Source organism: Benincasa hispida, chromosome 2 (assembly GCF_027475165.1).
Source record: "Benincasa hispida cultivar pf3 chromosome 2, pf3_genome.v1.1, whole genome shotgun sequence".
Classification (NCBI taxonomy): Eukaryota; Viridiplantae; Streptophyta; class Magnoliopsida; order Cucurbitales; family Cucurbitaceae; genus Benincasa; species Benincasa hispida.
Window position 1 is genome coordinate 11,448,925 of NC_143479.1, and position 16,155 is coordinate 11,465,079.

Below are 16,155 nucleotides of genomic sequence, written 5' to 3' on the forward strand. Positions count from 1 at the left end.
TTGCGATGGAAAAAACAAATAAGTTTGGTTGGTGTTTTGTTTAAAGTATAAATCCTATGCGACGGAACTGAGTAAAGAGTTGCTGACAGTGAAAGTTACAATGAGTATGCGGGGAACGGGTTGAGAAGGAACTTAGTTAACACTTCCTAAGATTACGTTTAAGTTATGTGACCATGCTACACACACAAAACAACATGTCATCTCTCAATGTAAATTCCATAGTTCCTATTTCTAGGACGCATGCGATGTATACGATAATGTCGATAGGACTTATGTCTAAGCCTCTATTCTTGTCTATGCGATGATGAATGATACATACATACACAAGGTGACCACATACTATCATCTCCTATTTCTAGGGTGCATGCGATGCATGATAGCAAACAACACTTATCTCAAAGTTCCCATCTCTTGCTTATGTGGTTCTAATCTGACTCTCTCAAGCCTAGATTCTAACCTGACTCTCTCAAGTCTAGGTTCTTTCTTTAGACTACTCTCACAAGTATCTCTAAATGGTGAAGGACGCATACATAAGACAAGATGATTGCATAAAGTGAAGATCTTAGGTCATGCTAGCTAAGTGCTTCTCAACCCATTTGGAAATTTAGCTACTCATGTGAAATGTGAAGAGATTAAACAGATATTGAGATGAGAATTCTATTTTATAAATAAAGTCAAAATACAAAACAACAATGGAAAGCAAGGATAAGAAGCCTAGTAGCAATGTCTTGCTTCCCGAGGCTTTTACACTGTCTTTTACTCTACTCTGCCCAGAAGAATGTTCTCACTTTTGCAAGTGTCGGCCCTCTCTCCATTTAGAGTGCTCCCCGACAGTCTTTCGAGCTAACCAAGAATGATCTCTCGGCATCTTCTTCTTTTCGCTCACCTCCGTCTTCTAATTATTTGAACAACTACAGAGTAATGGCTAACTAATTGTATATTATATCTTCTAAGTATATGGCGAACTTTGTCCAACTCGAACTATGTCTAACTCTCTCAAACGATGGTGGCCTTGAGTATTTATAGAGCTCAAGGTGAAGAAACTTTTCTCTTAATTGATTGTAATGATGGGCGGTCATTAAATCTTCTGTTTGATACGCCGATTAATGATCACCAAAAAGTTGAGTGTACTTGCTACAGTGTGTCATTAATGGCTTGTCAACTAAATTCGAATTTGACCATCATCAGCTTTCCATCCCATCAAGATTTATTAAGCTTTCACCTTGATGCGCCGTTTTTATGTGGCCACCTTCTTGAGCAGATTCTCGCGAGCGCATATGATCGCATGGCTTTACGGTCGCAATCTTTTAGCTGCTTTTATTCAATGGGCACATGCGATCGCAATATTCTCAGTTTAACCTCTTGGTCATGATTTTATATATTTTTAACGTCGTATACACACATTGTTTTACATCTTTACGCTGTAATAACGTGCATTTTTGCCCGTTATCAGTGATCGTGCAGTGTAACGGTCATGTTAGACAAACATTCATGTGTTGCTGTGTTGCTGTGATCAAGCGTTCGTGATTAAGGAACTTGAAGATGAGTCTACAAAGGTTTGTTGATTCTTCCCTTGATCTGTAGTAAAGCATGTTGTAATTTCTATATTATACATAACCGCATGTTTTTGTTTGTGATTGTAATTGTTAAGTTCATATACGATTGAAATTTTGAAGATCCTACCGCTGCTCATGGAAATCCTCATGTCCGATTTCCTTCACAGTGAACCACCAAGAGATCCTTTCTACTTGGTGAGTTTTTTACATTTGTGTTTAATTGTTAAATGCTTTTGTGGATGGCGTTGATGGATGTTTTCAGGTTTAATTGCCTTTGTTTAAAGCTTTCTTCAATTACAAAGTGTTAATTTGTAAGGGCTCCTGTGTTTTTGGGTGTAACTAACATGTTATCGAGTCTATAATTCAAAGAGTTTGAGTTAGTCAAGTCGTTCATGATGAAGTTTCAAAGCATGGAGATGCGGTTCTCAGCGAGGAAGAAGACCAAAAGTTAGTTGTATCGTATTGCCTAAGGTAAATGATCATTGGGATTTATCTAAACGATCGTGTATATTTTTCTATACGATCGTGTAGTATTTACTAAACAATCGTTTAGCTAATGATAAATGATGGGGTAAATCATTTACTTTATCACGTAGCATTAGTTGCCCGATCGCGTAGACACTGGAGGTAGACGATCGTAGTGGGAGCATTTGATGCTCATCGTTTAGAAGAAGGAGTGCGGTAGACAATCGTGTAGTTAGCTACCTCATCACTTAGTTACTACCTACACGAACATGCGGTATACGATACGAAGGCACTCGCTAAGCGATCGTTTAGGTGATGGTGCTTTGCTGCATTGTAGTCGTTTAAACGATTGTATAAGGCTTGCATTGTATAGAGTGTGCTAGACGATCGCATACCTTGGGCTTCATCCCTTAGTAAAAGGTACATGATCGTTGCTAAACGATCGTTTAGCTCTAGGAGCGTTGGTTAATGATAAAGCGAAGCATTTGTTCTTTCGTGTAGATGATCGCAGGGAGTTTGGTACACGATGGTTGGAGACGCATTTCTTTGCCCGGACGGTTCAAGACTCGGTTCATCTGTTTGAACGGAGACTCCCAGTTCTTTGTAATAGTTAGCTTTTACCTTTGTGGATTTGAGGCAATTTTACCCAGTTCATCAACATTTGTTTATTATACATGTGATGTATGGTGTTAATATGGAAAAGTATTTGACATATAGTTTAAAAACCCACCTTAGATTGTGCAATCATTCATGCATCATATATTATAAATATTATAATATTGCATGAAGGAATTACATGAAAGCATGCGCATGCATCATGAAATATAAGAGTTATATTTTGCATGCAGTGAGCATTATCCAACATCATCCTTTTATTATAAGTGTTATAGTCTAAGGGTGAATGGAAGCATGTTATGTTTGTTTCGTTTCTGTTTTTGTATAAGCGTTATATAAAAGAAGTAGTAATGAATGAATAATGCATTGAGCATGACACTTAGGTTGTTTATAATCTATATGAATGCCTTGCATGTGTTAGCTTTGCATTGTGGTTTTGGTTGTTTTTGTTTATAAGTGTTATAAAGGAAATTAAAACTAAAATCAATAAGAAAAAGTTGCATGCGGACTTAGGGTGAACTCAAGTTTTTTTTTAAAAGAGTTTTAAAATTGGATTGAGATAGACCTAAGTTCAAATGTTTTAAAAGAGTTTAGTAACCTAGATTAATCTTTTCAAATCGGTTTAATAGGATTAAATTGATTGGCATAAAAGATTAAATTTGTTTTAAATCTATCTATAAGGGACCTTTTGTCTAAAGCGGGTTTTGTCTAGGTTGGGGTTCTTAAGCTGACAGAAACAGAACCTCCTACCTGTGAACCTACCTAAAAAGGTGAATTAGATAGATTTTCTACAAACATGTGACAATTGATCAAATACTTCGTTAAAGAGTTTAATGGATGATGATCAAAAGTTGTTTAACTATCCAAGATAAAAGTTACTCTTTGGCAAACCTAAAAGTCACTTAATTAAAATTCTTAGCCGTGTTTTTTCTAAGTAAACTAAACCCTAGGTTATAAAATACTCAATGGGAGGAAAAGATGTATTTGATATGTCTATAATTCCACTCATATTTCTTCCTAAATGTTCACACCGTGAGATTCATACTTGGCCTCATGGTGCCCTAGGAGCATGCCCTTCGGACGGTGTTTCCATGAGTCAATATCAAGGTGGACGGAGAGAGTGTTTATAGTAAGTGGGTGAAAGGTGTGTGTCAACACGTCCTATGGTCTCTGTCATTGATTCACACCGAAGATCATTCTGTACTCCCTTGTGGCACCCTGGGAGCATCCCCCTTTGGATGGGTTTTTTGCAGTTGGTCAAGATCAAGGTGAACTCCATAAATGGATAAGGTCGCTTTAAGTTTTGTCCCAATCGGATTTTTTCCCTTTGGATTGGCTGCTTGGGACGGATCTCTAGGGTCTAAAATGGCAGGTCACACTTACGAGAGATTGTTAAGTAAGTTAATGATCTCTTGACCAAATCAATGATGGCTAGTCGTTATAGAAACAAAAGTTATTCTGGTATTAATGACTGGTTGAGAACTTCTCAATTTAGAGGAAGGATAATTGACCTCCCTTCGGCGGCTTTTGTCCTAAACCTTTGAAGCATCATTGCGAAACTAGACGTCACATGGGGTTCATATTAGTTTTGCTAAAACCTTATCGGATGTTGTTTGTTTTTACAATGGGTACTTGTTTAAAACCTAATGTAGGTCAATGTGTTTTTCTTTTCAGCAACTTGTTAGTATTTCCATTTAGTGCCTTTCATATGATCGATTACATACAGTGGAAAGAATCGTATGAAATGTATTTTGTGGCAAACAACCTCAAATTTTTCATGGTTAAGCAGTGTCCTCAAGTCCCGACCCTTGATACACCGCGAAGTATTTGCAATGCATATGAGGTGTAGATGAAGGCTAATTCATTGGCCCGACTTCACATTTTGGCTAACATACCTGTTGTTTTGGCCAAAAGGGTTGAGAACATGGTCATTGCACACGAGATCATGGACTCGTTGCAAGACATGTTTGAATGTCAATTTTTACTTGTCGAGCATAAAGGGATGGATGACAAAACCAGTAGTGTCAGTTGTTTTGACACTAATTCCACTACTCTCCAAAAGAGGAGGAAAGACAGTAAATCTGATTTATTGGTCTTGAAGACGTGTTTGGTAGAAAATCATGATTCTACCTGGATCTTAGATTCGGGTGCTACCAATCATGTCAGTTCCTCTTACTAAGGATTTAGTTCCTGGCAAACGTTGCCACAGGGAGAGATGACTCTACGAGTGGGTACTGGTGACGTAGTTTCAGCTGTTGCTGTAGGCAGGCTGAAGTTATTTGTTGACAAGAAATGTTATCTGTTACTGGATAATGTTTTCATAGTTCCTCATATTAAGAGGTTCTTAATCTCGGTTTCTTGTTTTATTGAACAAGGGTATACCGTCTCCTTTTTTTAGAATAAAGTGTTTATTTTCAAGAATGGAATGGAGATTGGTTATGGTTCAATGGAAAGTAATTTATACGTACTAAGGCTGTTAGTCATAAAATCCTTGTTTAACACTGAAATATTCAGTAGGACAACAAATGATAAAAGACCAAAGGTTTCTCTTAAGTAAAATGCCCATATTTGGCATCTAAGATTAGGTCCCATCAACCTCAATAGGATTGAAAAGTTGGTGCAAAGTGGACTTCTAAAGAGTTTAGAAGAAAACTCCTTATTGGTATGTGAATCATGTCTTGAAGGCAAGATGACCAAATGACCTTTTATTGGAAAAGGTTATAGAGTCAAGGAAGCCTTGGAGCTTGTAAATTCAGACCCTTGTAGTCCGATGAATGTTAGGGCTTATGGTGGGTATGAATATTTCATCTCTTTCATAGATGATTATTCAAGATACAAGTATCTCTACCTAATGCAATGTAAGTCTGAAGCCCTTGACAAGTTTAAGGAGTATAAGGCTGAAGTTGAAAACTTGTTAGGTAAGGAGATAAAAACACTACGATCTGATCGTAATGGAGAGTATATGGACCTCCAATTCCAGAACTATATGATAGAACATGGGATTGCATCTTAACTCTTGGCCCTAGTACACCTCAACAGAATGGTGTATCAGAAAGGAGAAACAAAACCTTATTAGACATGGTTCGGTCTATGATGAGTTATGCTCATCTTTCAGACTCTTTTTGGGGTTGTGCAGTGGAGATTGCATGTTATATCCTAAACAACGGTCCCTCGAAAAGTATTTCTGAAACACCTTTTGAGCTATGGAGAGGCTGTAAAGGTAGTTTACAATACTTTAGGATTTGAGGCTGTTCAACATATATGTTAGTGACTAACCCAAAGAAGTTGGAATTACGTTCAAAGGTTTGCCTCTTTGTAGGCTACCCCAAGGAAACGAGAGGTGGATACTACTATGATCTAAGTGAGAACAAAGTATTTGTTTCTACAAATGCTTTCTTGGAAGAAGACCACATCCGGATCATAAGCCACGAAGTAAGCTCGTTTTGTGTGAGATTTCCAGTGAGACTGAGACTTCTAAGGGTTCAATAAGAGTTTTTGAATAGACTGACAGATCAACAAGAGTTGTTGAGGTCAAAACATCTAGTCAACCAGCTCAAGAGCTGAGACTACCTCGATGTAGTGGGAGGGTTATGAACCCACCGGATCGCTACATGGGTTTGGTTGAAGCCCAAAACATTATTTCTAATGATGGGATCGAGGATCTGTTGTCTTTTAAGAAAGCAATGGTGGATGTTGACAAAGATGAATGGGTTAAGGCCATGAACAGAAAATGGAGTCTATGTACTTCAATAATGTCTTAGAGCTTGTTGAATCACCTGATGGGGTAAGACCTATTGGGTGTAAGTGGATCTATAAGTGAAAGAGAGTTGTAGATGGAAAGATGTAAACCTTTAAGGCTTGACTCATGGCAAAGGGTTATACTTAGGTCAAGGGAGTTGACTATGAGGAAACTTTCTCACCTGTTTTCATGCTCAAGTCTATCCGGATACTCCTGTCCATAGCCATATTTTATGATTATAAAATATGGAAAATGGACGTCAAGACTGCCTTTCTTAATGGTAATCTTGAGGAGACCATCTATATGACTCAACCAGAGGGGTTCATAGTTCCAGATCAAGAGCAAAAAGTTTACAAACTTAATAGGTCCATTTATGGGTGATAACGGGCAGAAATGCATGTTATTACAGTAAGTTATTAAACAATGTAGGATTGTGATGACAAAAATATACAAGATTGCGTCCAAAAGCATTAAGTTCACAATATTGTGGTCGTATGCGTCCATCGCATTAAAACAGTTAACTTATATATTTTTGTGCAGAATATGCGTTGACGCAAGGCAAAAAATGTGATCCAAAGAAATCAATGCCCGAGCGCATTAAGAGATTGCGTTAATGCAAGGCTATGCGATCATTTGCGCTCACGATGCTCAAAATTCTTATTTTTTTGATTCGGGCCCATGAGAGTTGTTTGTTGCGATCTCTGCTCAAGAAGGTTGCTGCATAGAGCAGACGCATCTTTGGTGGCCGCATCTGGGTGAAAAGCATAATAAATCACAATGGGACAGAAAGCTAATGACGATCGATTCTAAATTAAGTTGAGAAGCCGTTAAGGAACTACTGTAGCAAGTACACTCAACTTTTCAGTGATAAATATTCGGCGCATCAGATAGAGAATTAATGGCATCTTATCAGTACAATCATAAGAGACAATAAGCCTTTTACCTCGAAGCTTTATAAATACCAGAGGCCACCTTCAGTGAAGGTGTTCGACAGTTAAAGAATTTTCCCTTTAGATGGAAGTAGCTTTGTTCTTAGTTTTCTTTTACTTAGAAGACAGAAGCAAGGGAAGTGAGGTTATACCGAGAGATCATTCTAGTGAACTTGGAAGAGTGCCGAAAGTGTCAAGATTAGAGAGAGGGCCAACTCTTGCGGAAGTAAGAACATCTTTTGAGCAGAATAGAGTTAACAGTGTAAAAGCCTTGGTAAGCAAGGAATTGCTACTAGGCTCTCTACCCTTATCTTCCATTGTCATTTTATACTCTGAATTTATCTATAGAAATGGAATTTACTTCTTTATATCTGTTCACTCTCTGTACATTACGCATGAGTAGCTAAATCTGTCGAATGGGTTGAGAAGCATTTAGCTAGCATAACTGGGGATCTTCATTCTATGCGATTATCTTGTATTATGTATGTGTCATTCATCCATTAGAGATACTCGGGAGGGTAGTCTAAGGATAGAATCTAGGCTTGAAAAAGTCAGGTTAGAATCTAGGCTCGGGAGAGTCAGATTAGAAACGCTAATCAATAGATATGAACTTAGGAATAAGCACTGTTTGCTATTAACGCATCGCATGCATCCTAGAGATAGGTTATGATTGTATGCGGTCACCTTGTCCTTGTGTGCATTTTGCATCATTGCATAGGCAAGAAGTAGAGACTTAGGAATAAGCTCTATAGACATTATCGCATTCATCGTATGCGTCCTAGAATTAGGAGCTATCGCATTCGCATTGGAAAATGATTTGTTGTCGCATGAGTGTAGCATGATCGCATAGTTTGAACGCATTCTCGGGAAACGCTAGCTAAACCAACCAAACCATTAATTTACTTGTTAACGCAAAGTGATCTTAAAAATTACTACCGCATATTATTTTCCTTAGTCTCTGAGTTCGACCCTAGACTTACCAGGAAACTCAGTAGGATTTATACTTGGGTCCTGCTGAGAAAACTTATTTGCACAACACTTTTTCCACCAACGCAACCCTTCCATTATTTCATCGCATAAAATAACACATCAATGGGTTAAAACAAGTATCTCAATCATGGAACATTAGACTTGACATTGTAGTCAAGTCATTTGGCTTTGATCAAGACGTTGATGAGTCTTGTTTTTAAAAGAAGATCATCAATAGCTCAGTAGCTTTCCTGGTACTATTTATGGATGATATCTTACTCATTGGGAATGATGTAGGGTATCTGGCTGACATTAAGAAATGGCTAGCTGCCCAGTTCCAAATGAAAGATTTGGGTGAGGTACAGTATGTTCTAGGGATCCAGATCATTCAAGATCGTAAGAACAAATGGTTAGCCCTGTCTTAGCATCGTACATTGATTAAATGTTGATCAGGTACAAAATGCAAGATTCCAAGAGGGGTTTGTTACCCTTCAGGCATGGAACCGTTTTGTGTAAGGATCAATGTCCTAAGACACATGAAGAAGTTGAGGCATTGAGACGGATTCCCTATGCTTCAACTGTAGGAAGCTTAATGTATGCAATGTTGTGTACCAAACCCGACATTTGCTATACAGTAGGGATTGTCAATCGATATCAGTCTAATCCAGGATTTTATCACTGGACGATAGTCAGACGATCCTGAAGTATCTTCGGAGAAAGACGGACTACATGCTCATGTATGGAGATAAGAATTTGATCCTTACAAGATACACGGACCCTGACTTTCAGGCTGATAGAAATTCTCGCAAATTGACATCGAAGTCAGTGTTCAGTCTGAATGGAGGGATTGTAGTGTGGCGAAGCATCAAACAAGAATGCATCGCGGACTTCACTATGGAAACCGAATACGTAGTCGCTTGTGAAGTAGCTAAGGAGGCTGTTTGGCTGAGGAAATTCCTTTCCGATTTAGAAGTTGTTCCAAATATGGATTTGCCTATCACTTTGTATTGTGATAACAGCGGAGTTGTGGCAAATTCGAAGAAGCCTCGGAGTCATCGTCGAGGTAGGCATATAGAGCAGAAATACCACTTGATTAGGGAGATTGTGCAGCACGGTGATGTGATAGTCATGGAAATCGTGTTGGAGCACAACGTTGCTGGTCCCTTTACAAAGGCTCTCATGACTAAAGTGTTCGAGGGTCACCTAAAGAGTCTAGATCTGCGGGACATGCGACACCTTGTTCAGGGCAAGTGAGAGATGATACTAAGGTATGCTCTAGTTTATTGTATATTGTACATGTTTTATATTGTATTGTACATTAGTCTCCCGAGGCATTAGAACAAGTGAGAGATTGTTGAGATTAGTATCCTAATTCTCCTGGAGTCTCGTTGTTTGTAATTATACACATTTTTTATGAATAAAATAATAGTTATTTCATTCTGGAATTTATTCATATCTAATAAACAAAGCTCCATGGTTATCTTATGTAAACTTAAGCATGTATATGTGATATACAAGTGGATCATGTATTAAGTGATAACCTAAATAGGTCTGTAGTATAAGGATTAAGGTGGGATACCTGATCCTGGTGACACTACGGATACGACCCGCTTTGTAGAGGTTTGCAAGTGTTGTAAACTACTACAGATGCTAGATTCTGACCATTCATGTGGAGCCATGCAAGCGGGGGTGTCCTATACAAAGAGTTTGTGTAAGACTGGACCACGAGGTGACTAGACTCTATATATAACGTCGTTGATAATAGAGACTAACATCTCACTTAAACGACCATAGGTGACACGAACTCAATCCTGAGTGTTTTGGGAACCCCTGTCTTTCAGGGCAATCCTTTGATTAGTATGGGTGAGAGTTTCCAGATTGCCAACTCAACATGCCTACCTTTTTGGAGACTTGTCTGATCTGAGAGTTGGGAACTCACTTACACAAGATGGAATTCACCCATTCCTTGAAGCAGGGGTAAGTAGATAGATTACTCTCTTAAGGCTAATTCCGGGGCTTGAACATAGTGGCCACAGCTTCTCTTCGGAAGAGAGGACTCAGTTATAGTAGGACTATAACTTATGTTTATTAGAGGATTCAGTGGTACTTAAGGAGTTAGATGTAACTATAGAGGCATACGGTTATTGGTCGAGCTGTACTTACGAGCAATCTATGAAGGGTTGTTGCACCGTTGATTGGTTAAGATGGACACATAATATATCTGTAGTAAGGAAAGTTTAGCTGTCGATCTTTAGTGGAGTGCTGGCAGTTAACGGATGGTGGATCCCATGACTAAAGAGTTTAGTCAGTTATTCACGTACCGTTGGAACTTCGAGCTATAGGTTCATAAGGTCCCCTTAGTAGCTCAATGGATTCAAATTGGTTTTGATTTGAAATGTTCAAATTGACAATAGGTAATTCAATTATATATGATGTGATCGGTATGGTATATGTGAAACATTAAGTGGAGGATTAATGTAAATGAGATTTATATTAAGTGCCATGGAATAGAAAAAGAACTATGGTTTACATATTTTATGAGATTAAATATTAAAACTACAGGTTATAAATATATTATGGTAAGTTAGTTATTATTTATATTTATAACAATATTAATTATTGGATAATTATCTATTTTTCTCTAATAACCAATTGAGTGGGAGGTTTTTGGTGGTTTCATGGTAACCGTGAGATAAAAGGAAAAATGTTTTCCAAATTTTAGGAAAAAAAGAATTAAGATTTGAAAATTTGTGATTTTGAGATTTCCAATCTCGAAAAATTCTCATGGAGAAGTTGTCAAGTAAATCAGATTTACGAAACAACAACTTGGAGTTAGCTAAACGATCATGGATTGTTCTTACACGGTAGACACTCAGCTAGACGATGAGCCAAATGATCGCATAACTTTTCCTAAATGATTGGACATCAACCTATACGATAGGTTATTCCATCTCCCACTTGCTTAATCGTTACATGATTGTAGTTCCTCCGATTTTCTGCCTTAGACCAAGTTCACACAGAGCTCACCCTTTGGATTCTCACACCGAGAATATCAAAGTAACCTTCTTGGTGGTGTCATACTCAACTCGACACTGTCGAGGTTCAGTAGAGGTCATTCGCGGTGTGGGAGGTGTTTATGACCTTGGCGATCACTTAGTTTGAGTGTGCGGTGATCATGTAGTGTAGTGGCCGTGTTAGACGAACGTTCGTGTGTTGCTGTGTTACTGTGATCAAGCATTCGTGATCAAGGAACTTGAAGATGACTCTGCAAAGATTTGTTGATTCTTCCCTTGATCTGTAGTAAAGTATGCTGTAATTTCTGTTTTGTGCATAACAACATGTTTCCGTTTGTGATTGTATTTGTAAAGTTCATATACGATTGACATTTGAAAAGATCCTTCCATTGCTCATGGAAATCCTCGTGTTTGATTTCCTTCACAGTGAACCACCAAGAGATCTCTACTATTCTCAGCCTTGAATTGGATTGGTGGAACTCAGATTTGAGTGAATTTGGCGAAGGAACTATAGAGGGTTTGTGAGGTAGAAGAAGAACTTGCAGGAGTTTTCTAAAAAACTCCAGCCTTCTTCCATTTAATCATCAATTTCTGAGAGTTTTAATCACCATGTGCATGCAAGCACTTTCTAAATTACACACAACCAACAGATGCTACAACTATTTGGTGGGATTTATGTGAATTTGTAGGTAGGACACCTCCTACTTGGAGATAAGTGGGAAAAACCACTTAACCTTCAATTTCTAATTTTCTTTTTCCAAAAATCAATTAATTCTAAAATTAATTAACATTTGATTTAATTCATTCGTAATTAATTAAATCTAAGAAAACAATTTCCTAAATTGAATTAAAATTGGAAATTAATTTGATTTTTAATTAATTAAAGATATTTAATTAATTAATTAATTTAATATCAAATATTAAATTAATCACATACCTAATTTTAATCATGAATCCTATTCATGTAATTAATGTTTAAATCAACATTTAAATATTATAAACTTTCTAGTTTCGTTTAATTTCAATAAATTAAACGTTAGTTATATTACATATAATTATAAAAACCCTAATTTGAATTTGAACTTATTCAAATTCAAACCCTAATTTTCATTTGAACATTTTCAAATTGAAATTCAATTTAAACATTTCAAATTGATATCATTTCTAATTCACTCAATTTTAACAATTCAAGGTGTTCATGTTTTACGAGCTAATAGAGGGACCTTATGGACCTACAGATCATGAGCTCCAACGATTTAAGATTAATTGGTTAAACTCTTGTTCCTTAAGTTCCAACCGGTCCTCTAATGAACAATTGGTTTATGATCCAATCACTAAACCGGATCCCTCTTGAGCCAGTGAGAGGGTGGGGCCCTTATTCAAGACCTGGATTCAGTACTTAAGAGAACGACCTTTCTCCTATCCCTAAATTGGGTAGCTGAATTCTGTCTTGCACCCTATGTCCCCAACTATCTACCCGGTCTTACCCCTAAAATGGGAGACTTATTGAGCCGGTGTTGTTGAGTCAACCCTCACCTATACAAATTTAAGGATAATCCCAAATAAACAGGAGTTCCTAGTTAGCTCAGGATTAAGATCGGGTTACCTAGGTGATCTAAGCAAAATAATTAGTCTTAAACAGTAAACAACATTATAAAGTAAGAGTGACTTATTTCTTGGTCCGATCTTATGCAAACTCATTGCGTAGGACGTTTGCACTCCTCTTGTCAATACATGAACGAATCTGGATCAATTTCTTTGTAGTATCTTTACAACAACTTATAACAGCTACTAGAGTATGCCACATCCAATAGTACTACCTTAATCATATACTATAGACCATTTTGGCTATTTACTCGAACTTGATCCATCTCTATGTCTCTACATAAAGCTCAAGTATTCATGTAATAGCCATGGATCTTAGTTTCTTGGATTTAGATTTTACGTATGCAATTTATAGAATCAATAATAAGTTTATTGACTATAGAATATATTTAACTTTTACAAACTGCGAGTATTAGGACATAAAACCCAACAGTTTGTGTATTATAACTCTTAATTTAAATTTGCTTCTTATTGGAATGGTAAATATGAGCTCCTTATTATTGCAATCTATGCTTGCATGGTTTGCTACTAACCAGTTCATAACTAATATTATGTCAAAATCACTTATATATAGGATGATAAGAGTCACCCATAGCTTATGTCCTGATACTGACAACTCGCAGTTTTCCACTACTGAGCTAACTAGCATAGATAGTCCGACAGGAGTAGCTACAGATAGAATGTAACCTAGGGGCTTTGATTTTAGTTGAGCATGTTGTGAAAATGTTATGGAGATGAATGAATGACTAGAGTTTGAATAAAATAAAATGAAAGCATAACACCCAAGGATGGATAAGATACCTGTAACAACACATCTTGATTTTCCACCTTTTGATGTGTAACAACAAACACTTGCCCTTTCTACTGTTGTATGACCTTGTTATTGGTAGGCTGGGTGGTATGAGTAGTTGATACTTGAGTGTTGAGCTTTGGGCAAGCCTTTGCATAGTGACCATTCTGGTCACAGTTGACACACACTCCTAAGTTCCGAACACATTACCTCTGATGGTGTTTTCCAAAATTTCCGCACTTAGAATATGTGAAAGTTTAGCTCTTTTGTTGTGACTGTATGCCCTGAGTGCCTTGAGAATTTTTAGCTTGACGTTGTGAACGTCGGAAGTCTTGTTGGTTGAATTTCCTCTTTTGATTTAGCATGAATCCTTGTTTAGAAGTTGAGGTTTTGGCATTAAGATCTACTTCCATGAGTAAGGCCGATTCGAGGGCAAGTGCATACTCTATGTGTCAAAAAGCAGTAATCGACCCTCGAATGCCTTCTCTTAATCCCGAGATAAACCTTTCAACCTTCATCTCTTCTGTGTCCACTAGCCAATGAACAAAGTGAGACAAGCGATCAAATTTCCGTTCATACTCCGCCACTGACATGTTCTCTTGACGGAGATTAAAAAATTTCACTTCCTTCTGATATCTTGCTGTCAAGGGAAAATACTTGTTGTAAAAAGCCTGTCTAAATTGCTGCCACGAGATTGAACCTTCGGTTGCTCTTTCTATGGAATCCCGCTAGAATTTTGCATCACCTCTTAACATGAAGGTGGTACAATTTATTTTCTATTTTTCTAGAGTGTTCATGTGGCGAAAAAAAGTTTCTATTTCTGCTATCCAATTCTTTGCTATAGTTGGATCCACAGATGATCCATCAAATGTTGTAGTATTGAACTTCTTGAATTCTCTTATAATTTTCGAGTCATTTGTATTATTAGATATTGGTGTGGTGGATGAGGTTGTGTATTACTCATATTCTGTATTAATATTTGTAATGCTTTTGGTGTAAGTAACACATAAGGCATTTGTCTATTTCCTTGATTTTGAACCCCCGTGGGTTCACTTCGAGGTCTGCCTCTCGTGTTGGAGTACATTGTGGTGGCATCTAGTACACACATTCTTTCATTCTAATCGTACTTCTTTTACTCATACTTATGCTTGCTAAATTATTTACTAAGTTTCTTGTCTGAAAATTTCACTTACTAATGTATTTAACATAACTGTGGGCATCACTTAACAAGCCAAACCATCAAATACTACGACTCTTCTAATATAGTAGAGCTTACTTAGCTCAAATCCTCTCATACCGAACTGTAACGACCGGACTCTTACATAACAAGGTTTGATAATTAAAGAATAAGTGTATTTATTAGAGGAAAGTGAGACTTGAGGAATAAGTGTATTCAGAGGGGTAAAACGATATTTTTGACCTAGCTGTAATTACGAACAACTTGTTAATCATCGACTTACTAATCATGGTTAAATCAGGTGGACAAAAATATATCTACAGTGAAGAGAGTGCAACTACTGGACTTTAATGGATTGTCTTGGTAGTTAACAAATGTTGGTAAGGTTAAAGAGTTTAGCTGGTTAATCTCGGATCGTTGGAGCTCATGATCTATAAGTCCATTAGGTCCCCTGCAAGCTCATATCGGACTAAAACTTAGAATAGTGTGATGAGAATTTGAAACGTTTAAATTTGGTTTAGGGAACTACAGTTAATTATATGTGATATAATTGACACAATTATATAATTTAATTGTTGAATTAAACAAATTGGAGAGTTGAAATATTTAAATATGATTTAAATATTACACATGAATAGTGATTCATTTTTATGATTGGTGTTGGTTATTAATTTAAGATTTGATATTAAATTAATATTGTTAATTAAATTGTTTAATTAATTACTAGAATTAATTTTATTTCAAATTATTTAAAATAAATAAATTTTATTTAAAAGTAAGTATTTGAATTAATTTTATTTCAAATTAAATTTTGAGTTTTTGAAATTCAAATTTAAAATCAAATTTCATTTTAAATTGAATTTATGGAATTCTAATTTAAACGAAAAATAGGGTTAATGGGAGAATCCCATATTTCTCGCTAATTTATACACTTAATCCCATTTAATTTCATATTGATTTGGTGTCATTGTGTGATGCAATTGAATTTGGAAAAACTGCATGCAATTTGTATTTTTGAAGAGAATTGTTCTCTCCAAGTTCAAATTCTTCACAAATTGGATCACACAATCTATTCTAAAGTCGAAGAATAGCAGGGAAGACTGTGGTGGTCCACGATGAGTTTGTAATTAGAAATTAACCAAGGATTGCTGGAATTTTGAGATTCTTCAAAGGTTGTATCTCAAACCCTATTTTCTTGAATAAACATGCATGCTTTAATTCTAAAATTAATGTAGTTAGAGTGCTTAATTTTCTGATTGCTTCCACATGCGAGTTATAGACTCTTACACTATTGTG